The sequence below is a fragment of the Triturus cristatus genome, chromosome 4_1 (assembly GCF_964204655.1).
Source record: "Triturus cristatus chromosome 4_1, aTriCri1.1, whole genome shotgun sequence".
NCBI lineage: Eukaryota > Metazoa > Chordata > Amphibia > Caudata > Salamandridae > Triturus > Triturus cristatus.
The window spans coordinates 834,858,275-834,881,610 of record NC_140585.1 but is presented as its reverse complement, the minus strand read 5'-3'; the positions used below and the strand labels follow the sequence as shown (position 1 = coordinate 834,881,610).

Here is a 23,336-nt window from a genome sequence, read left to right as displayed (position 1 = left end):
GTGAGCAGTAGCTTTACTACAGTGATCTAATGAGCAAAAAGAGTGCTAACATTCTGAATTTATGGTAAATGTGTGACACATCTGAATGCCTTCTTGATGGAATCAAAGTAAAAAAATGAAAGTATTTCCTACTGAGGAGACTGCAGTAAATGAGGAAATTAGGAAACTTCATAACAAATAAGTCTCCCAAGATGGCCACCAGAGACAAAAGAGCCCAAATGTAGCCCAAATATCACCCAGATGTAGCCCAAGTGTAGCCCAATGACAGAATGTCCCAGAGTGTTCTTAAAAACAACTAGAGCGCTTACTGTCTTCATTATGACAAAAGTATGGCACACCTGAAGCCATCTTGATTGGAATAAACTGGTAACACTTAAAACATTTAATTTAAAAGGAACACAATGAGGGGGTTCATTTTGCCATAGAAATTATGATTAATGCTGAAGAAAGAAAATGAGGGCACATTTTGAGTGACTTCTCAAATCCTCTTCTATTTCATTAAAACATTCTAACATGCAGACTGAAACATGCACTTTTAATACCAGGAGCAGACTTCCATGGTGAACAGTAGTTTTACTACAGTGATCTAATGAGCAACTAGAGTGCTAACATTCAGAATTTATGGCAAATGTGTGACATATCTGAATACCTTCATGATGGAATCAAAGTAAAAAACTGAAAGCATTTCCTACTGAGGAGACTGCAGTACATGAGGAAATTAGGAAACTTCATAACAAATAAATCTGAGTTGCTGTGCCAGAGCCGGGGCTGGGAGGGTTACAGCTCACACCGCCACAGAGGAGAGGAGGAGCAGCACTGAGCGCAGCAGCAGCGCCCGCAGTGTCAGCAGAGGGGGACGGCGCGCAAGCACAGCGCGGACGTGGAGACCGAGCAGAGCAGGAGGCGTCTCCCACAGACCGGGCACAGAACCACAGAGGCTGCAGCCAAGACAGGGAGCTCCGAGCAGGCATAGGGGCTCTGGAAAGAGAGCGCCGGAGCTGGGACAGGCACTCTGCAGAGACACTCAGCGATATCCCGGAGGCAGTGAACGGCACTTTACAGAGAACCCTGGAGAGACGCCGTGCTTGCAGACCCTTCCCTCAAACGCAGTGAGTTGGACCCGCAGAAATAGTGTGCAGGAGCCTGGACCGGCAGTCCCTGCCACTCGGAAAAGAGACTGCACAAGCTTGGAGAGGCAGTGAACAGCTTTCGGACAGACACACTGCCCTAGGTGGGACTGTCAGCAAGCAGCATTCGGTGGAGCCCTCGGATACAAGAGGCTGGCAGTGACCACCCGTGTGCTTCGTTGTGGGTCCCTGCAGCAGTCGGGGTCCGCAGTACGCACGGGGATCCCTGAATCCCACCGCCCTCGGAAACCCCTCTACTCCGAGGTGTCCCTGCGGGGGTCGCCCTGAGACCGTTGCCCCCATGCCAGTTGGGTCATGATCACATCGCCCTCGCTTTCTGCCGCAAGAGATCGTGTGTTCGGCCAGCAGCCCGGTGCCGCTTTCCTGCACCCCGTGCCGCCTTCGGACCCCGCGCGCCAGGCCCAGCGGCTCCCTATCAAGGTGCTGAAGATGCTGACGGCCCGGAGCGGACACATCCTGCACCCCGAATACCTGCAGCCCCTGCCCTCCACGCCAGTCAGTCCGATTGAGCTCGACGCCAAGAAGAGCCCGCTGGCGCTGCTGGCCCAGACCTGCTCGCAGATTGGCAAGCCAGACCCGTCGCCCTCGTCCAAGCTCTCGCCGGCCTCCTCCTCCTGCGGGGACAAGGACAAGACGGGCCCGCTGAAGCTGAGCGACATCGGCGCCGAGGACAAGTCCAGCTTCAAGCCCTACTCCAAGCAGAGCGACAGCGGCAAGAAGGAGGCCGCGGCCGGCGCCGACAAGGCCGGCTTCCGGGTGCCGAGCGCCGCCTGCCAGCCCTTCACGCCGCGCACCGGCAGCCCCAGCTCGCTGCCCTCGCACTCCCCGCTGCCGCCCGACACCAAGGCCGGCGAGGCGGCCGACAAGAAGGAGGGCGAGGCGACCAAGGAGACCACGGGGTCGCACGGGCGGCTGGAGCAGGACGGCTCGGGGAAGGGCCTGTGCTCCGAATCACCCCGCAGCACACCCACTTCGTCGGCCTCCTCCTCGGCGCTGAGTGGCGGCCTGGTGGCGCCCGTCTCCCCCTACAAGCCCGGCCAGACCGTCTTCCCGCTGCCGCCCGCCTCGCTGGGCTACGCCGGCAGCCTGGCCTCGGCCTACGGCGGCTACTCGCACCAGTTCCTGCAGCACGGCGTCAGCCTGGACTACAGCAAGGGCGCGCAGCTGGCGGCCAGCATGGGATGCGGCAAGGGGGCCGGCTCCAGCCCGCTGGCCGGGGCCTCGCCGCCCGCCTCCGTCATGACGGCCTGCCTGTGCCGGGACCCGTACTGCCTGAGCTACCACTGCGGGGGCGGCGGCGGGGCCGGCGCGCCCCCGGAGCCCCTCAAGGGCTACCCCTTCATGTACGGCGCGCCGCCGCTGGCCAGCCTGCACCCGCAGCACCCGCTCTCCGGACACCCGCTCTACCCCTACGGCTTCATGCTGCCCAACGAGCCGCAGCCGCACGTCTGCAACTGGGTGTCGGCCAGCGGGCCGTGCGACAAGCGCTTCCCGTCCTCCGAGGAGCTGCTGGCGCACCTGCGGACGCACACGGCCTTCTCGGGCACGGACAAGCTGCTGGCCTCCTACCCGGGCTCGTCGTCGCTGGCGGCGGCCATGGCCTGCCACATGCACCTGCCGCACTCGGGCAGCCCGGGCCCGCTGACGCTGCGCAGCCCGCACCACCACTCGTCGGCCGCGGCCGCAGCTGCAGCGGCCGCCGCCGCCTACGGACTCAGCAGCCGGTACCACCCGTACTCCAAAAGCCCGCTCCCGGGCGGGCCTGGGGGGCCGCTGCCGATGCCCGCCTCTTCGCAGGGACACTACTACTCGCCCTACGCGCTCTACGGCCAGAGACTGACCACGGCCTCGGCGCTGGGCTACCAGTGAGGGCCGCCGGGCCCCGGACTGCGTGCTCTATTTATTGTTAGCTTCAAGCAGGAAATGCTCTGAGAATGGGGCTCCGCCGGGAGGCTCCCCTGGACAGACACCGCACTCAGCAGAAGGCCGGACAGGCGGATATCGCCATCCAGGGGCCTGGACAGAAATGCCCCCAAGGGTCTGGACATTCAACACACTGCTAGGCGTGGAGAGACCCCGCTCCTCCCGGGGCCTGGACAGGCAGACACCTCTCCCCTCCAGAGGCACTACAGGCATCGCCCCTTCAGTGGCCTGACAGGCAGACACTTTCCACTTAAGGGCCACAGACATATTCCTCGCCCAGAGGACCTGGTCAAGGCAGACCCCTTCCCTCCACGGGCCCTTTACGCACATGGCCTCCTCCAGCTGAATGGACAGGACTCTATTTTCCTTTCTATAGGGAACGGACAGACTGCGTTTCCTTTCTTCTCTGTCCGATCACAAAGATCTTTCAACCTTCTCCTTTCTCTCTGCCTCCTTCCCAACCCCTGTACTCTGGGATCTCTCCCCTGCATGTCTGTGACTTCTAACAGAATCCCGACCGGCCACATCTGTCCTGCTACCATTCCAAGTCCCTCTTGTTTTTGGCCACTTGAAAGAGCTTTTAGTGTCTTTCTCTTGTATGTATTCTGGACTGAGAGGGGAGGTTGCAAGAAAAAAAGATCTACTCCGAAAACCTCATTTGCCTTATTTTCTTCAGCGATGAACACTTAACACTTTCTTTTTACGTCCACCCTGTGCATAGGGGCTGAGTAAGGTCTGCCGTGTACTGAAAAATTCAAGAGACAATGTATTGCTTTAAAGATTAAAAATTCCGTATATTTGATGTATTAAAGGGTTTTTACTTAAAAAAAAAAAAAAAAAAAAAAAATAAATCTCCCAAGATGGCCACCGGAGACAAAAGAGCCCAAATGTAGCCCAAAATCACCCAGATGTAGCCCAAATATAGCCCAATGACAGAAGTGTGCAACACACTTATTATTTTGTGTTTTTGCAGTGTTATATAGTGCAGACTTGTCAGGTATTGGAGTGCTTTACATGAGCATTGGTTACATCACACAAGAACAAATTCATTTTGTTTGTAGACATGGGGAGACTAAGCGATTTGACCAGAATCACAGAATGTCGAGCTGAAGCAGAAACTCCAACCTGGTTCCCCAGTTGCAAAGTCTGCAGTTCTGGAAGTAACACCACACCCTCTCCCCTAAGTGCAACATTTAATCAAGTGGTCAACTGGATAAAAAAACATAAAGATAACAAATAATTTAAAAGTGCTTTGTCGCTATTTGAAAACTCAGAAAATATGTCCTTATTTTAGTCTTTTAGAGCACTAACCATAATTTTGATGCCAATAAGACCCTCTCATATATGTAATTTCTGAAGGAAATGCTCTAGGTATTACAGTTTTGATTACATCAAGATGACGTCAGGCGTTCCACACTTTTGTAATAAATATAGAATGTTAGCAATCTAGTTGTTCATTAGGATACTGTTGAGAGGCAGAGGCCAGGGGCACGGACTCTGAAAATTGAAGGCAGGTAGGAGGGTGCAAAGGTAACAATTTAACCACACTGAGCAGGCAGGAAGGGCTGTGGCAGAGGAGGGCAGTGGAAAGGGGGGCAGGGGCAACAAACCAACAATACAGGACTTGCAAGAGAGGCTGTGGCAATGTAATAGACCATTGTGGGCAGAAGGAAGAGGCAATGGTAGTACAACCATACATGCCAACAGACCCGATTCAGCCAGGAAACGTCCAATGTTTTTAAGCTCAAATGGGCTTTATTTGATCTGTCTCCCTCTTACCAAGTTCAAAATGTTCGCAAGTTTTGGTACATTGGATCATGGAAGGAAATGGGGTAGGGACATGGACTTGGATAACAGAGGACAGGAGGGACATGGAGAGGTGCACCAAACTGACCCTGCAGGGCAGGCATCAGGGTTTGCAGCAGCACAATACACCACACAGGGCATGCGGGACGGGAGTGCAGCACAAAAATCCATAGAAAGCAAGAGGGAGGGGACAGGACCATGCACATGGACAACAGAGAACAGAGGGGCAAGAGGCAATGGTAGCTAGCTGACCATAATGGACAGCCAGGAGAGAAAGCTGCAGCATAACAGACCAAAAAGGGCAGGAGGGACGGATCAGGGGCATTACAATGGAGCAGACAAGCCAGGAGGGAGGGAGAAGGGGTCTGCACATGTAAACAGAGGGCTGGGGGCAAGGGGGCAGGGCAGGAGCAGCAAGATAGCCATGGAGGTCAGGCAGGATGGGCACTAGAAGCAAGACACACCATGAAGAGCAACAGTGAGACTGTGATGGCATACACACAGACCATGGAGGGAAGGTGGGAGGGGGTCAGGGGCAGCTAACTGACCACACAGGGAAGGTGGGAGGGGCCATGGCAGCACAGAAGACCATGCATGGCAAGTGAGAGGGTTAGTGGCAGCACAATGGCTATGATGGGCAAGAAGGAGGGTGCAGGGGCATGCACAAAGGACCATGGAGGATAGAAGGGAGGGTCAGGACCTGTGCACAGACAAGAAAGTTCTGGGGAAGGGGCCTCACAACAGACCGCACGGGGCAGGCAGGAGGAGCAGTTGCAGCACAACAGACCAGGGAGGGCAGAAGGGTGTGGCCGTACAATGGACCATGTAGGACAGGAGGAAGAGGATAGGGGCATGGCATGTGGACAGGCAGGGTGGAGGTGGCAGGGACAGGTTACAGTCATCTGACAATGCTAGGCAGGTGGGAGGGGAGTGGCAGCTCAACAGAACACTCAGAGTAGATAGGAGTGGCAGGTCCATGGAACATGGTGGGCAATAAGGATGGAGCAGGGGCATGCACAAAGACATCGGAGGGCAGGGGGGAGGAGAATAGGGGCAGCAAGATAAGCACAGAGTTTACGCAGGAGGTCAATGATGGGGCATAGAATTGGGCAATGGAGGGCAGGAGGAGTGGACTGGTACATCATACTAAATTGAGGGCAGTGGCAGCACATCAGACCATGCATGGCAGGAGGGAGGAGGCTAGTCCATGGATTCACACAACAGAGGATAGGGAGGAGGGGGATGGGGCAGCAAGCTAACTGTTCAGAGAAGGCGGGTATTAGGAACTTCATTGTTTTTAAAACGTGTGTCTGTGCGAACTACTTAAAATATGAACAAGTATGCAGCATAATCTCACTTTTATTCAGGAAGAAGAGGACGTTTGTGACTGTGACTCCGGGCTCACTTGGCAGAAACACCCCCTGACCCTCCACCCCCTATCGCAAAATGTAATGCCCATGAAAAGGGTAGGTGAACACAGTGTTATATAGAACATAGTCCTGAGAGCACGATTTGAAATGGAAACTAGATAGAGTGTATGGTATAAACTATGCACCAAAAAGTGTGATATAAGATGAACCGGGCGTGAAATATAATATGCAATACATTGTGCGCAATGACAGATTCATTGGAGAGCGCGAGATAGCACAGGCACTAGCGCGTGCTATGCGATATGCGCCTTGGAGTGTAATATGCACAGGGCAGTGTTGTGTAACCTAACTAGTCTCTAAAGTTGTAATATAAAATATGTGCTGGGGAGTGTAACGTTGCATATGCACTGTGACAAAGATATGGATCCCAGATTGTAATATGTATGGCATAGCACTGTGCGTTATAACATAGGCATCGAGGAAGGCACGTTAGATGGGGCAATATAACCCGTGCAAAGACAAGTGTGGCATGACATATTCACGGGGTGGTGTTACAGTGCACATGGGCTAGAGAGTGTCATAGCATATGCACTAGCTAGTGGAATACAACACAGAGGTGTGTGGCACTCAGCAGGCAATGGTGGGTGTAACACAGCATTGGGCTCTGCCAGGAGTGCGCTGTGACTCTCATGTGATGTTCGTCCCCTTTCCAGAGAGTAAAATAAAAAGTATTACACATCCCGCAGTGGATGTGTGTTTTATTAACCGTGAGGGGGGTTTCTTACATAGTTTTGGTCGAATTTTTGTCGAATCCCCTTTGAATGTCTTGGTGTGCATGTGTATTAAAGGTGCCCGTCAATAGCTACCCATGTTTGTATAAATAAACGACAAGGGTGTCTACCGGGATTAGGCACGGTAGGGCATCAGACATGTCAGAGCTTCACTAGTGGTGTAAATACATTCCACGTGGATTCATTGTATGCATAGTCGCCTTTTAATGAATATCACGCAAATCGTCATGGTGATAGGTACGTACGGTTTGTCCAGCATGTCCTAGGTGTGTCTATAAATATATTTTTTTTTAAAAATAATAAAAAACAGTGGCCGGCCCTGGGGATTGGGGTAAAAAAAAATATAATTAGGAGACAGGCCCTGGGGGATGGGGTCATCAGGGCCAATACATTAAAATAAGAAGGGGAACCACACAGCCCCCCTTCTTAAAAAATTAAAATAAATAAAAGACTGGCATTGTGCCGGAGGCCACGCCCCCTCCTTGCAGCACTCTGCAAACGCGCCCCCTGGCGAGTTGTAAGTTGGGGAATTAATTCCTCTTCAATACTGAGGGTCCCTGAGGGCCAACTAGCCCAACAGGCATCTCCAGTATGCGCCAGGGAGCTGCGCTGCAGACAAGTGTTCTGAGGCCAAGCCCCTTTTTACACCTCTCTGCAACGCAGCTCTGTGGCGCTTACTGGAGGTACCTAGTGGTCTAGTTTGACCCTAGGGACCCTTAGGATTCAAGGGGACTTAATCTCTCAACTTAGAACAGTCACAGGGCGTGTTTACACAGTGGTGAAGGGAGGGGGACGGGGCCTGAGTTAACGTGTGCAAAAACGCCCTGTTGCCTGATTTAAGAGGTAGTTTTAATCCCCCTGCCCTATTATATACTAGGGGCTTACAGAGGAGGTCATGCTAATCACAGGGGGACCCCAACGCATAATGTTCCCTAGTGTATGTAGGTGTTTTCACTTTTAACATATCACTGGCTCTAGGACTGGTTAGTCAGACTCAGTTAGCACCAGTATCCGTCTGAAAAAGTTGAGGGTACAGGATGATTTTGCAACAAGGCTTCTTTCTGCTCTTCTTTTTGTTCTTTCTGCACGTTATCCTTCTTCCTGCACTTTTCTTCATCTTTGAGGACTTCTGTTGCTTCTTTCTGCACTTCTTTTTTTTCTTTCTGTGCATTTTTTCTTCTTTCTTCACATGTCCTATCTCTGTAGGCATAGTTAGAAATTAGCATTTAAAAAACCTTTGAAATTCACAGAAAAGACCATAGGTTTCAGGCACGTTATAGTTAGGAATTAGCATTTAAAAAACTTCAGAAATTCACTGAAAAAACCATAGGTTTCAGGGGTGTTATAGTTAGCTGGACTTTTCACTTGTACAAAACCATTGAAATCCCCCCGTTATAGTTAGTTCAGCTAACTATAACTCGCGCGCCCGCAATGCACTGCTGATGACGTCACATATTACATCACTCATGACATGGTCAGTGACATCACTCATGACATCACTGATGACATCTCAAATGACATCACTGATGACATCATCCTTGTGATAGAGTGGCAGACCTCCTCTCACCCTAATGTAACCTTTGATACACACATTCAAAAATAGAGACTAAAATTTTCAAAACAATGGACATACCAATACCAGTTACAACAACCTCTTCAGTAATTCTAAGATCCACATACACATCCACTCATTCACCAACAGTCCTATACAGTCACTCATACATGTACTCACTCATCATATGTACTCATACACCTATACATCCTGTTACACAATGCCACTCATCCATAGAGTTACTCACACACATAGTCACTCATGCTAATAAAGAATCAAACATACATTTACTTGCATATACAGTTATACACACACCACCACACTTACTTCTACGGAAACTTACACATACTTAGTCTTTTAAACAATCACTTATAGAAACACATACTTATTCATACAGGAACTCTTTCTATCTCTCACTCTCACATATACTCACTTATATACACCAATAGTCACATATACTAGTTTAAAACATATGTAGTTACTCATAAAGACACTATTGAGACAGTCATTAACTCACTAACACACCCATACACACACTCATCCACCCATACAGTCCTGCACACATGCTGTCTTCAACACATACAAACAGTGAGTCACTCATTCATGCACCTATGCACTACGCCCCACCGAACCATGCAGACACTCAGACTGATACTCAAAAAACCAACTAAAAACCTATATAGACACCCATGTAGCTACTCACCAACCCATGCAGCCACTTATACACAAAGTGAGAGACTGATACAGATATTTACATATTTAAACATTACTCACTAAGCCTTGTATTCACTATGATACACTTAATCAGTCAGTTACACAATCAATTTTTCAAAAACAAATCATCCATTTAGACACTTATATACCCATTTATTCTTCCATCGACCTTGAGATATACATATATAAAACATATTTAATTTTCCGAAAAACACACATTCACTGGATGATGTCATCAGTGATGTCATCATTGATGTCATTTGAGATGTCATCAGTGATGTCATGAGTGATGTCACTGACCATGTCATGAGTGATGTAATATGTGACGTCATCAGCAGTGCATTGCGGGTGCGCGAGTTATAGTTAGCTGAACTAACTATAACGGGGGAATTTCAATGGTTTTGTACAAGTGAAAAGTCCAGCTAACTATAACACCCCTGAAACCTATGGTTTTTTCAGTAAATTTCTGAGGTTTTTTAAATGCTAATTCCTAACTATAACGTGCCTGAAACCTATGGTTTTTTCTGTGAATATATATATATATATATATCCTACTGGGCAATCGCCAGTATGTAGTTATAGTTAATATCTAGTTTCTATAGGAAAAGCGTTTTTTGATTTGCCAATATCTTTCGCGCCGTTTGACTAATCTTTGTGAAATTTTCCCAAAAAAAGAGTTGGACCGCTCAGTGTGTGTGTTGAAAGATTCAAGGTGATTTGTCAAGCGGGGGCCGAGAAAAAAGGGAGGTCCCAAAGTGCATTTTCTCCATGGTATTTTCCATAGGAACTTTATTACAGGCTACAGCCCGACCTGCTGAACGGAATTACACCAAATTTGGCAAAAAGGTAGGTCTTGGTTTATACTCTGCCCTTTTTGTTAAATTGTATAAATCCATTCAGTAGTTCCAGAGAAATTGAAAAAAGAAAAATATCGATATCTGAGGACCGAGGAGAGTAGCAAACCCTCCGAGCATGAGCTTCACTCTGATTGGCTGCCAACACTCCAAACCAGGAAGTGTTGGCAGCCATCTAAGGAGGCTTGAATTGAGGTTTATTATAGATCTCCAGTGTAAATCTCCAGGGGGACTGAATAACGCAGAGGAACTCGCCGTTCACTTAGGATCCCGATAAGATTGCAGGTTTTGGAGGGCCATGATTGGAAGTGTTTAAGAACATGCATAGATACACACATCTTATGTTGAGGTTAGTTGCCCATTCAGGGCGTGATTCTACAGTTAGACACAGTGCTACCATGATTAATTCAACAACGATAGGTGGTCAATGGCAGGAAATCGACAATATGAGGTTCAGTCTTCTAGGGCACTGTCTTAGATTGATCAGCCCATCCCGGTCGCAATTGCCAGAACTGTTTTTAAGGGAAACTATCCCCTCTACGAGGGCAGTATACTGGATATAAGAGATGTGTAACAATGCCATTGACAATGGGCAATGATATGTGTCGTTATTGTAAATTTGTAAATATGTACATAAGATGTTGAAAATATGCAGTGCATTGATGAATTATTAGAGCAATGACGTTGTTTTTGAGGCAATACGCGCAAACTGCTCTTCTATCAATGAATTGTGGGGATAACTTAACACGTTCCAAAATGGCGCCCGTATTAGTAATTTCACTTCTTGTCCGTTTTCAAAACTATGAAGTATCACGTGTTTAAATATTGTCATGGAAACGGTGGCTGCCAACATTGGCAAAAGCAGGATTGACGAAATGTGTATGTTTACTGGGCCTGTTATGGACCCCCAGCCCCGGGGACCACCACCTCCCTAGGGCTTTGAAAATGAACGGAGGGGGACCGTGTAGCCCCCCTCTAGGAGCCCTTGATGGCCATGGGGACAGCCACCCCCCAGGACCAGCTCCCGCAATGTCCCGGGTGCCCACCCCCGGGACATTGCTGTTTGCTATGGCAGCTCCCGTCCTGCCGTAGCAAACCCTACTTTTCTTAATTGAAGCGAGAGCAGGAAAACCTGCTCTCACTTCAATAAAGCAAAGCACATTGCTCTTGAGCAAGGGGAGCTGCATGTTAACAGCTCCCCTTGCTCAAAAGCAATGCTGGCTCCTGTAGGAGGCGGGCAGACTGTGGGACCGTGGGGGCATTGGGGATCCCGCCACAGTCCCCAATGGAGTGCCCAGGCCCCGGGGAATGGGGTCTCTGGGGCCAGAAGTGGTGAACTGCTGCTAGGAGGTTGAAGTCCACTTGTTTCCTGAGGATATCAGGCCACAAGTGGACTTCATCCTCTGAGCAGCAGTGCGCCAAAAGCCGCGTTTGCAGAGTGGTATAAAATGGGGTGTGGCCTTGGAATGCAGCTGTGCGGCTCTTACTGGAGGTACCTGGTGGGCTAATTTGCCCACAAGGACCCTCAGTATTCAAGGGGACTTAATCCCCCAACTTAGAACTCGCCAGGGGCGCATTTGCAGAGTTGTGGAGAAAGGGGGCATGGCCTTTGTCAACATCTCAGCAATTCCACTGTGTGAGGTTTACTGGAAGTAAGAGGTAGGCTAGTTGGCCTCTAAAGGACCCCCAGCAGCAAAGAGGACTTCAATCACCATCCAAGAGCGTGCCAGGAAGCATGTTTGTAGAGTTGTGGGAAGAGGGGGCATGGCCTGCTCTTCGAACTTAGCAATGCTGCTGTGTGAGACTTACTTGAGGTATTAGGAGGGGTAGTTGGCTGGCCAAGGATGTCCTTGGGGGCCAACTACCCCTCTTGTTACCTCCAGTAAGTCCTGCATGCACAGTGGGATTGCTAAGACATCTTCGGAGGCCATGCCCCCCTTTCTCCACCATTCTGAAAACGCGCCTCCTGGCAGACTTCGGGATGGGGGGATGAAGTCCAGTTTACTCCTAAGGGACTTTGGGGGCCAAGAAAACCCTACTGGTATCTCCTTGGCACTGGTATTGCTGAGCACTGGACGGAGGCCCAGCACTCTTTCTCCACCACTCTGCAAACGCGACTACTAGTTAAAGAAATGTTTGCAATGTATTAGGTTTCGCATTTGCGAGAATTAGAGCTATTGGCTTTGTAGATGCAAAAGTTTTTTACTAATGTTTGTGGGAGTGGAACGGAAGTACATTGTGTGTAGTGGAATTATGTGATATGTTGTGCCATGAAATTATGTGGATAGAAAGTACGTGGTATTTAGTGTATAGGAATTTTGTTGAGTGGGATTATGTGTTATGGAGAGTAATTATGTGGTATGGTAGTCTGTGTTGTTGAGTGGTAACCTCAGGTTTAGTCTTCATCGTTTCCATAGAAGCTCAACTATGAACTCAGTGAGACAAAAAATGAAGGAATCACTGAGGACCACTTGTGGACCTAGTCAGAGGTATGAGCAGGGGCACTGGAATTAGGTTTCAGGGATGTTATAGTTAGAAATTAGCATTTAAAAAAAATCTTAGATATTCACTGAAAAAACACAGGTTTCAGGGACGTTATAGTTAGTTGGCCATTTCACTCGTACAAAACCAGAGAAATTTGGCTGTTATAGTTAGTTCAGCCAACTATAACTCACGTCCCTGCAATGTACTGCTGATGACATCACATATTACATCATTTATGACATGGTCAGTGACATCACTGATGACATCACTGATGACATCTCAAATGACATCACTGATGACATTATCCACGTGATAATCTGTTGTACCTCCTCATACCCTAATATAAACTTTGATACACCCACTCTAAAATACAGGCTACCATTTTCGAAACCATAGACACACCAATACCTGTTAGTACATACCCATTCACTAATTCCGAGGTCTACACTTGCATCCACTCATTCACCCATACAGTCACTCATACATGCAGTCAACCATTAATACGGCACTATCATATGCACTCACATATCTATACAGACACTCACACACCACCACTCATCCATAGAGTTACTCACTCACCTAGTCAGTCATGCAAAGAATCAATCACACTCCCATTTTCTCACCTATACTGTTATACACACACCACCTCACTTATTCAAACATATACTAACACATACTTACACACTTATACAATAACTAATACAAGCACATACTGATCCATACAGTCACTTTCACAATCACTCACTCTCACATATAGTCATTTATATACTCCAACACTCACATATACTGCCTTTCACACATGCAGTTACTCACACATGTACCACTGAGATATCCATTCACTCACCAACATACCCATACACACACTCACCCACCCATACAGCCCTTCACAGATGCACTCTTGAACCCATACACACAGTGAATCACCTACTCACACATCTATGCACAGAGTCACACACCCCCACCCACCCACACAGACACTCAGGCACCCATAAAGATACTCAGACAATCAATCAAAAACCCATATAGACCCTCATTCAGCTACTCACCAACCCATGTAACCACTTACATACCAAATGACAAACTAAACTGTGTGAATGTCTGTATCAGTCACTAACTAGGGGTGGGCGGAATTTGCGAAATTAACTTTTGCAAATTATCGCGAAAATGTTTAAAATTATCGCAAACAAGCGGAAATATCGCGAAGATGCGGAAGTTTTTTTCCGGCATGTTCGCGAGATTTTCTGCATGGTTGCGGGTCGCCAACTTACCCATGTGGTTGCTTGCAGGCGCGGCCGTCTTGTTTTGAGTTGTCTCGCGGTGCATGATCGCGAGAAGAAAGACGTGATCGCGCGACGCATGACGTCACTGCGGGCGCGAACTGTCGCGAGACAGCGCAAATGGCTAAAACAATACAACATCTCATGGAGAACGCGACCGGATCAAGAAAACTTGTCGGCGAACGCAGGGATTCAGGTAAGGTGATCGCGCGCGCGCGAGAATGTATTAATTTACAGCGCGAGCAAGAAACAAATTATCGCCAAGCTGCGGAAACCGGAAATTTTGACATTTTCGCCCTCTCCGCGGAACGCGAAAATGTCAAATTATCACAATTTCCGCGAACGGAACGAAATTTTCGCCCAGGCCTATCACTAACCCATGCATTCAGTAGGACACATTTAATCACTCAATTATACAGTCAGTCACGCACCTACTAAATCATCCATTCAGACACGTCTATACCCATTCTTCTATACACCTTGGCCTATATATATATATAAAACGTATTTAAACTTTACAGAAACACACAGTCACTGGATGATGCCATCAGTGATGTCATCAGTGATGTCATTTGAGATGTCATCAGTGATGTCATCAATGATGTCACTGACCATGTCATGAATGATGTAATATGTGACGTCATCAGCAGTGCATTGCGGGGGCGTGAGTTATAGTTAGCTGAACTAACTATAACGGATGAGTTTTGTTCAAGTGAAATGTCCAACTAACTATAACATCCCTGAAACCTGTGTTTTTTTCAGTGAATATATATATATATATATATATATATACACATATTATCTACTGGCGGTCGCCAGTAGATAGTTATAGTTAGGACCGAGTTCCCATAGGAAATCTGAAAATTCTATTTTGAATAACTTTGGCGCCGGTTGACTTATCTTCGTGAAATTTTCAAAACTAATGGGGCGCTCCGCTCAGCTCCTACCCTGAAAGTCTCGGGATGATTCATCAAGCGGGGGCTGAGAGAAAAAGGGGGTCCCAAAACGCGTTTTCCCCATGCATTTTCCCATAGGACCTTTAGTCGAAGGTACAGCCCGAACGGCTGAACAGAATTACTTGAAATTTGGCAAAGAGGTAGTCCTCAGGTCAGGCATGTGCCTTTTGCTGAAATGGTGTAAATCCGTTCAGTTGTTCCTGAGAAAATCAAAAGTAAAATCACATATATATCTGGGTGGAGCCTAACCACACATCTCATCGTGAGATCTGATTGGCTGTCAGCACTTCATCCAAGAAGTGTTGGCAGCCATCTTGGGACCAATATACATGATAGCACCTCATTAAAAAGCATTGTAGTTAATAGAAGGTTTTAAGACTTTAGTTACATTAAATCATTTGTTGATGATACTATACTCATTTTAGGAATTGTGGTGTGTTCTAAGGTGATTTTACCATGTGAAAAAGCCTTCTTCTGTGATATCATGAATCATGTTTGAGAGAGCACTATTTTCTCATGCTTTTCCCACAGAGGTTTGGAAGGTGGTCTATAAGCTAACTGAGAGCATATTTTCTGTAAATTCACATTATGTTTCTAACTCATGTGACAATGAAGTCTGACATTCTCAGTAAAACATGTACATCCAACAAGGGCAGAGACTGTCAGTTGATTCCTTTGTGTTCTACTGCAGCTTCCCAGCGTGCTCTAAAGAACAACTAGAGCGCTAACAGTCCTACTTATGACAAACGTATGGCACACCTGAAGCCAGCTTGGTTGGAATAAAGTGGTAATTCTTAAAACATTTAATTTAAAAAGGAACAAAATGAGGGGGTTCATTTTGCCATAGAAAGTATGATTAGTGCTGCAGAAAGAAAATATGGGCACATTTTGAGTGACTTCTCAAATCCTCTTCTATTTCATTAAAACATTCTGATATGCAGACTGAAACATGCACTTTCAATACCAGCAACAGACTTCCCTGGTGAGCAGTAGCTTTACTACAGTGATCTAATGAGCAACTAGAGTGCTAACATTCAGAATTTATGGCAAATGTGTGACACATCTGAATGCCTTCTTGATGGAATCAAAGTAAAAAACTGAAAGCATTTCCTACTGAGGAGACTGCAGTAAATGAGGAAATTAGGAAACTTCACAACAAATAAATCTCCCAAGATGGCCACCAGACACAAAATAGCCTAAATGCAGCACAAATATCACCCAGATGTAGCCCACATGTAGCCCAATGACAGAAGTGTGCAAAACACTTATTTTTTGTGTATTTGCAGTTTTATATAGTGCAGACTTGTCAGGTATTGGAATGCTTTACATGAGCATTGGTTACATCACACAAAATCAAATTCCTTTTGGTTGTAGTCATGGGGAGATTAAGTGATTTGACCACAATCACAGAATGTTGAGCTGAAGCAGAAACTCCAACCTGGTTCCCCAGTTGCAAAGTCTGCAGCTCTGGAAGTAACACCACATCCTCTCGCCAAGGTGCAACATTTAATCAAGTGGTCAACTGGATAAAAAAACATAAAGATTACAAATAATTTAAAAGTTCTTTGTCGCTATTTGAAAACTCAGAAAATATATCCTCATTTTAGTTTTTTAGAGCACTAACCATAATTTTGATGCAAATAAGACCCTCTCATATATGTAATTTCTAAAGGAAATACTCTAGGTATTACAGCTTTGATTACATCAAGATGACGTCAGGCGTTCCACACTTTTGTAATAAATATAGAATGTTAGCAATCTAGTTGTTCATTGGGATACTGTTGAGAGGCAGAGGCCAGGGGCACGGACTCTGAAAATTGAAGGCAGGTAGGAGAGTGCAGAGGCAACAATTTGACCACACTGGGCAGGCAGGAAGGGCAGTGGCAGCACAACAGACTATGGAGGTCAGTGGAAAGGGGGGCAGGGGCAACAAACCAACAATACAGGACTGGCAAGAGAGGCTGTGGCAATATGATAGACCATTGTGGGCAGAAGGAAGAGGCAGTGGTAGTACAACCATACATGCCAACAGACCCGTTTCAGCCAGGAAACGTCCAATGTTTTTAAGCTCAAATGGGCTTTATTTGATCTGTCTCCTGTCTACAATCTCCTCTTTTTCAATGTAACTCAAAGGGGAAAATCAATACCCCAGTTTTTTTTTCAAAATCTCCTTCTTACCAAGTCAAATTGTTCGCAAGTATGGTACATTGAATCATGGTAGGCAGGAGGAATTGGGGTAGGGACATGGACTCGGATAACAGAGGACAGGAGGGACATGGAGAGGTGCACCAAACAGACCCTACAGGGCAGGCATCAGGGTTTGCAGCAGCACAATACACCGCACAGCGCATGCGGGACGGGAGTGCAGCACAACAATCCATAGAAAGCAATAGGGAGGGGACAGGACCATGCACATGGACAACAGAGAACAGATGGCAAAGAGGCAATGGTAGCTAGCCAACCATAAAGGACAGACAGGAGAGAAAGCTGCAGCATAACAGACCATAAAGGGCAGGAGGGACGGATCAGGGGCATTACAATGGAAGAGACAAGCCAGGAGGGAGGGAATAGGGGGTCTGCACATGGAAACAGAGGGCTGGGGGCAAGGTGGCAGGGCAGGAGCAGCAAGATGACTATGGAGGTCAGAAAGGATGGGCACTAGAAACAAGACACACCATGGAGAGCAAGAGTGAGACTATGGTGGCATACACACAGACCATGGAGGGAAGGTGGGAGGGGGTCAGGGGCAGCTAGCTGACCACACAGGGAAGGTGGGAGGGGCCATGGAAGCACAGAAGACCATGCATGGCAAGCAGGAGGGTTAGTGGCAGCACAATGGCTATGATGGGCAAGAAGGAGGGTGCAGGGGCATACACAAAGGACCATGGAGGATAGAAGGGAGGGTCAGGACCTGGGCACAAACAAGAGAGTTCAGGGTAAGGGGCCTCACAACAGACAGCGCGGGGCAGGCAGGAGGAGCAGTTGCAGCACAACTGATCAGGGAGTGCAGAAGGGTGTGGCAGTAAAATGGACCATGGAGGACAGGAGGAAGGGGATAGGGGCATGACATGTGGACAGGCAGGGTGGAGGTGGCAGGGACAGGTTACAGTCATCTGACAATGCTAGGCAGGTGGGAGGGGAGTGGCAGCTCAACAGAACACGCAGAGTAGATAGGAGAGGCAGGTCCATGGAACATAATGGGCAAAAAGGATGGAGCAGGGGCATGCAAAAAGACATTGGAGGGCAGGGGGAAGGAGAATAGGGGCATCAAGCTAAGCACAGAGGCTAAGCAGGAGGTCAATGATGGGCCATAGAATTGGGCAATGGAGGGCAGGAGGAGTGGACTGGTACATCATGCTAAATGGAGGGCAATGGCAGGACATCAGACCATGCATGGCAGGGGGGAGGAGGCTAGTCCATGGATTCAGACAACAGAGGATAGGGAGGAGGTGGATGGGGCAGCAATCTAACTGTTCAGAGAAGGTGGGTATTAGGAAATTTATTGTTTTTAAAATGTGTGTCTGTGCGAACTACTTAAAATATGAACAAGTATGCAGCATAATCTCACTTTTATTCAGGAAGAAGAGGACGTTTGTGACTGTGACTCCGGGCTCACTTGGCAGAAACACCCCCTGACCCTCCACCCCATCGAAAAATGTAATGCCCGTGAAAAGGGCAGGTGGACGCAGTGTTATATGGAACATAGTCCTGAGAGCATGATTGAAAATGAAAACTAGATGTAGTATATGGTATAAACTATGCACCAAAAAGTGTGATATAAGATTAACCGGGGCATGAAATATAATATGCAATACATTGTGCGCAATGACAGATTCATTGGAGAGCGCGAGATAGCACAGGCACTAGCGCGTGCTATGCGATATGCGCCTTGGAGTGTAATATGCACAGGGCAGTGTTGTGTAACATAACTAGTCTCTAAAGTTGTAATATAAAATATGTGCTGGGGAGTGTAACGTTGCATATGCACTGTGACAAAGATATGGATCCCAGATTGTAATATGTATGGCATAGCGCTGTGCGTTATAACATACACATCGAGGAAGGCACGTTAGATGGGGCAACATACCCCGTGCGAAGGCAAGTGTGGCATGACATATTCATGGGGTGGTGTTACAGTGCACATGGGCTAGAGAGTGTCATAGCATACGCACTAGCCAGTGGAATACAACACAGAGGTGTGAGGCAATCGGCGGGCACTGGTGGGTGTAACACAGCATTGGGCTCAGCCAGGAGCACGCTGTGACTCTCAAGTGAGGTTCGTCTCCTTTCCAGAGAGTAAAATAAAAAGTATTACACATCCGGTGGTGGATGTGTTTTTTATTAACCGTGAGGGGGGTTTCTTGCATAGTTTGGTCGAATTTTTGTCGAATCCCCTTTGAATGGCTTGGTGTGCGTGTATATGAAATGTGCCCGTCAATATCTACCCATGTTTGTATAAATAAACGACAAGGGTGTCTACTTGGAGAGTACCCACCGGCGGGGGCGCCGGGATTAGGCACGGTAGGGCGTCAGACATGTCAGAGCTTCACTAGCGGTGTAAATACATTCCATGTGGATTCATTCTATGCATAGTCGCCTTTTAATGAATATCACGCAAATCGTCATGGTGATAGGTACATACGGTTTGTCCAGCATGTCCTAGGTGTTTCTATAAATATATATATTTTTAAAATAATAAAAAACAAAGGCCGGCCCAGGGGATGGGGTCCCCGGAGCCATAAGTGGCCTGAGGAGGGGGGCAACGCATCCCCATCCTAAAGAATTTAAATAAAAAAAAGGCCATGACCCAGGGGTTGGGGTCCCCGGGGCCGATTAATGCCTTGGAAGGGCCAAATTAATTTTTTTCAACAAAAAAAATTAGGATGCAGGCCCTGGGGAATGGGGTCCCCAGGGCCAGTAAATTAGAAAAAGAAGGGGGGCCACACAGCCCTCCTTCTTAAAAAAATGAAATAAATAAAAGACCGGCATCGCGCTGGAGGCCACGCCCCCTCCTTGCAACACTCTGCAAACGTGCCCCCTGGCCAGTTGTAAGTTGGGGAATTAATTCCCCTTCAATACTGATGGTCCCTGGGGGCCAACTAGCCCAACAGGTATCTCCAGTGTGCGTCAGGGAGCTGTGTTGCAGACAGGTGTTCTGAGGCCACGCCCCTTTTTACACCTCTACGCAATGCAGCTCTGTGGCGCTTACTGGAGGTACCTAGTGGGCTAATTTGACCCTAGGGACCCTTAGGATTCAAGGGGACTTAATCTCTCAACTTAGAATGGCCACAGGGCGCGTTTACACAGTGGTGAAGGGAGGGGACGGGGCCTGAGTTAACGTGTGCAAACAAGCCCCGTGGCACGTTTTAAGTTGGGGAAATAATTCCCTTTCAATCCTAAGGGACCCTGGGAGCCAACTAGCCCACCAGGTGCTTCCAGTAAGTGCCACTGCTCGTGTTGCAGAGAGGTGGTGCAGGCCGTGCTCCTTTTTACACCTCTCTGCAATGGCGCTTACTGGACATACCTAGTGGGCTATTTTGCCCCTAGGGATCCTCAGGATTCAAGGGGACTTAATCTCCCAACTTAAAAAACGGCCACAGGGCATGTTTACACAGTGGGGAAGGGAGGGGACGGGGCCTGAGTTAACGTGTGCAAACAAGCCCTGTTGCGCGTTTTAAGTTGGGGAAATAATTACCCTTCAATCCTGAGGGCCCCTGGGGGCTAACTAGCCCACCAGGTGCTTCTAGTAAGTGCCACTGAGCTGCGTTGCAGAGAGGTGGTCCAGGCCGTGCCACTTTTTACACCTCTCTGCAACGCAGCTCTGTGGCGCATACTGGAGGTACCTAGTGGGCTAGTTGGACCCTAGGGACCCTCAGGATTCAAATTAACTTAATCTCCCAACTAAAAACAGCCACAGGGCGTGTTTACACAGTGGTGAAGGGAGGGGACGGGGCCTGAGTTAACATGTGCAAACAAGCCCTGTGGCACGTTTTAAGTTGGGGAAATAATTCCCCTTCAATCCTGAGGGACCCTGGGGGCCAACTAGCCCACCAGGTGCTTCCAGTAAGCACCACTCCGCTGCGTTGCAGAGAGGTGGTCTAGGCCGTGCCCCTTTTTACATCTCTCTGCAACGCAGCTCTGTGGCATTTACTGGAGGTACCTAGTGGTCTAGTTGGACCCTAGGGACCCTCAGGATTCAATGGGACTTAATCTCCCAACTTAAAACGGTCGGGGGGCATGTTTACACAGTGGGGAAGTGAGGGGACGGGGCCTGAGTTGACGTGTGCAAACACGCCCTGTGGCGCATTTTAAGAGGTAGTTTTAATCCCCTGCCCTATTATATACTAGGGACTTACAGAGGAGGTCATGCTGATCACAGGGGGACCCCAACGCGTAGTGTTCCCTAGTGTATGTAGGTGTTTTCACTGTATTCTGAGTGTCTTTTAACATAGCACTGGCTCTAGGACTGGTTAGTCAGACTCAGTTACCACCAGTATCCGTCTGAAAAAGTTAAGGGAACAGGATTATTTTGCAACAAGGCTTCTTTCTGCTCTTCTGTTTGTTCTTTCTGCACATTATCCTTCTTCCTGCACTTTTCTTCGTCTTTGAGGACTTCTGTTGCTTCTTTCTGCATTTCTTTTTTTTCTTTCTGTGCGTTTTGTTTTTCTTTCATCACATGTCCTATCTCTGTAGGCATAGTTAGAAATTAGCATTTAAAAAACCTTTGAAATTCACTGAAAAAACCATAGGTTTCAGGCACGTTATAGTTAGGAATTAGCATTTAAAAAACCTTAGAAATTCGCTGAAAAAACCATAGGTTTCAGGGGCGTTATAGTTAGCTGGACTTTTCACTCGTACAAAACCACTGAAATTCCCCCGTTATAGTTAGTTCAGCTAACTATAACTCGCGCGCCCGCAATGCACTGCTGATGACGTCGCATATTACATTACTCATGACATGGTCAGTAACATCACTCATGACATCACTGATGACATCTCAAATTACATCACTAATGACATCACTGATGACTTCATCCTTGTGATAGAGTGGCAGACCTCCTCTTCCCCTAATATAACCTTTGATACACACATTCAAAAATAGAAACTACAATGTTCAAAACAATGGACATACCAATACCAGTTACAACAACCTATTCAGTAATTCTAAGATCCACATACACATCCACTCATTCACCAACAGTCCTATACAGTCACTCATACATGTACTCACTCATCATATGTACTCACACACCTATACATCCTGTTACACAACGCCACTCATCCATAGAGTTACTCACACACATAGTCACTCATGCTAATAAAGAATCAAACATCCATTTACTTGCATATACAGTTATACACAAACCACCACACTTACTTCTACAGAAACTTACACATATTTAGTATTTTAAACAATCACTTATAGAAAAACATACTTATTCATACAGGAACTATTTCAATCTCTCACTCTCACATATACTCACTTATATACACCAATAGTCACATATACTAGTTTAAAACATCTGTAGTTACTCATAAAGACACTATTGAGACAGTCTATCACTCACTAACACACCCATGCACACACTCATCCACCCATACAGTCCTGCACACATGCTGTCTTCAACACATACAGTGAGTCACTCATTCATGCACCTATGCACTACGTAATACCCCCCACCGAACCATACAGACACTCAGACACTCATACTGATACTCAAAAAACCAACTAATAACCTATATAGACACTCATGTAGCTACTCACCAACCCATGCAGCCACTTATACACAAAGTGAGAGACTGATACAGATATTTACACATTTAAACATTACTCACTAAGCCATGTATTCACTAAGATACACTTAATCAGTCAGTTATACAATCAATTTTTCAAAAACAAATCATCCATTTAGACACTTATATACCCATATATTCTTCCATCGACCTTGAGATATACATATATAAAACATATGTAATTTTCAGAAAAACACACATTCACTGGATGATGTCATCAGTGATGTCATTTGAGATGTCATCAGTAATGTCATGAGTGATGTCACTGACCATGTCATGAGTTATGTAATATGTGACGTCATCAGCAGTGCATTGCGGGCGCGCGAGTTATAGTTAGCTGAACTAACTATAACGGGGGAATTTCAATGGTTTTGTACGAGTGAAAAGTCCAGCTAACTATAACGCCCCTGAAACCTATGGTTTTTTCAGTGAATATATATATATATATATCCCCGATATATATATGACCTTTTTGTCATCTGGAAGGGAAGTGAGGCAAGAGCAGTGAGTTCATTCACAAATTGAACAATAATAATTGCAACCTCAAACTACCCTAAAACTTGAATAAAAAATCCTTGACTTTCGGGATGTGATGGTTGATGTGGAAAGAAAAAAGAAGAAACTACAGACTAGATTACATCACAAAACAGCAGCTGGGAACAACTTC

The 23,336-nt window shown here is 47.1% G+C and overlaps 1 pseudogene across 1 annotated transcript; it reads left to right on the top strand.

The window, feature by feature from the left end:
* Window positions 1–761: 761 nt before the first annotated feature.
* Window positions 762–3,896, top strand: LOC146855641 (zinc finger protein 503 pseudogene; annotated as a pseudogene). The gene has a single exon (XR_014981359.1). The product of XR_014981359.1 is annotated as a zinc finger protein 503 pseudogene (transcript).
* The last annotated feature ends 19,440 nt before the right edge of the window (window positions 3,897–23,336 follow it).